We start from the raw sequence: 2,303 nt of genomic DNA on the forward strand, positions 1-2,303 counted from the left end.
TAACCGCAAACAGAATAAAACAAGTGTTATATAGATCTACATACAGTGACATGCCATGGGAATGCTGAAAACTGAGCACAGTTTCAACTAGTGGATTGGCACAGGGAACATGAGAAATAAGCATATTTTCAATATGACAAGAATGAATGGGCGTTTCTGGATATAGGAACAAGAGAAAAGTCATGGGTATATGGAAGGGCATGGACTCTTGAGGGAAGAGCAAGTAGTCTAATGTAGATACTATATAGGAACCTGGGGGCAAAAGGACAGATTGGTGGAGACAGGCTGGAAATATGATTATGGGCTACATCATGATTGATCTATAAGCATTAGAAGTTTTGATTTATTCTTTAGGGATAAGAAACATTTATGACTTTTGAGAAGGAAAATTACACAAGGGAGAAGAAAATTGCACACTCAAAACTCAAAGGAGGTGGTAAAGGAAGGATTTTTATTTTTTTTTTATTTTTGGAGAGATGAGATCTCACTATGTTGCCCAGGCTAGTCTCGAACTCCTGAACTACAGCAATCCTCCTGCCTTTGCCTCAGAAACTTCCGGGATTATAGGCATGAGCCACTACACCCAGCCAGGATTATGTTTTTTATGGGGAGATGAGAATATTGGTAGGTGGGCAGAGGATAAATGAGAGAGACTATGGATATGTGAGATTGAATATATAATAAAATAAATTGATAGGACAAGCCCTGCATTATTCCTCTACTCCATTTTATGAGGAAAATATATATATTAGAAGCACTCTAGTGTATATTTGCTGTTCTAGCTGTGGAAGCCATCTGAAAACTCATTTGAAAGTGCTTTAAAACAGGGGTCAACAAACCTTTTCTATAAAGGGCCAGAGTATGTTTAGCTCTGTGGGCCGCAGATGGTCTGTGCTGCGTACGCTGCTACTTCTCTACCTCCCTCCTCCTCCTCCCTTCCTCATCCTTCTTTTTCTTCTGTCTCTTCTTCTTTCTATTTAAAAGTATGAATTCATTCTCAGTTCCTGGGCCACACAAAAACAGGTTGTAGGCCAGATTTGAACTCTAGGCCTTTGCTGACCCTGTATTTTAGAAGTTAGCTTTCCTGACAAAGCATTTGAGTCTCTCAGTGAAGTAAGAAATAGGTCTTTCTTGGGGAACAGAAAGCTGAAATAATTTCATGGATTTGAATATGACCCTTGACCCATTTTTGTCCATCATCACTCAGATTTGTGGCTGCAACTGCCAACCATTTGGTGCCATAGGACATGGCATGATTTTTCAGCAACAGTTCCTCAGCTTTTCTTTCTGTTTTTTCCTTCTTTCAATTGTGGTGGTTTAAAAACATGTCTGCAAAATCTTGAACACTTTTTTCCGGTAAAAATATAGGGTCTGTGTTCCCTTTTCTTGAACTTAACAGGCCTTTGTGCTGCCTCAACAAATAGGATATGACGGAAATGACACTATGCGACTTTTGAGACGGAGTCATAAAAGGTGATACAACTTCCCCATCCCATCCCCCTACATTTCAGAGCTCTGCTCTGAGTTGCCATGTAAGAATAGCTACCCTGAAGGTACCTTGCTGAAAAGACCACGGGGAAATCTCATAGAGTTAGAAAGAGGTGCCTGAGGAAGCCCAGCTGTTTCTAGTCCCAGCTATTTAACTCTTCCCAGACCAGGTGCCATATATGAGTGAGCAAGCCTTCAGATGATTCCAGCGCTAGCCACCATCTAGGTGGAAGCTCATGAGACACCTTCAACAAGAACCATCTGGATGAGCTTAGTCAAGCCCCAGAATCATGAAAGATAATAATAAAATTGTTTTAAGTCAATGGTTTGGGTGATTTGTTACGTACCAATGGATTACCCAACTGATTTTAGGATCTGGAAATGAAGTATTACAATAACAAAACCTAAAACATATGACAGTGACTTTGGAACTTAACTGCAGGCATAAGTTGGAAAGACCTTCAAGCGATTAGTAGCAGAAGCCTGATGGTCTTTGACGTTATCAGTAATTGCTTAAAGGAAAGTGAGGGAAAAGTCAGTGAAAGCTGGAGGAAAACTTCTTGTTAGCAAAACTGTTACCTGTAATAATGTGGAGAATAGAAAATATTCTCTGTGAGCTGATGGATCAGCCTGAAGAGTTTATAGGCTAAAGGTTGAAAATTTCAACTGGTTTCTTTTAGTTGTGTATTATAAAATACAGATAAAGAGGGATGAAGTGTAGAAGAAATTTCTTAGTTTTGAGGCAAAATTTGGAGGAAATACAAAGAAGCTAGGACTTGCTGGTTTAGAAAATAAAACTTTTTTCTGATTATTCG

Source organism: Cebus imitator, unplaced genomic scaffold (assembly GCF_001604975.1).
Source record: "Cebus imitator isolate Cc_AM_T3 unplaced genomic scaffold, Cebus_imitator-1.0 Scaffold433, whole genome shotgun sequence".
NCBI classification, from domain to species: domain Eukaryota; kingdom Metazoa; phylum Chordata; class Mammalia; order Primates; family Cebidae; genus Cebus; species Cebus imitator.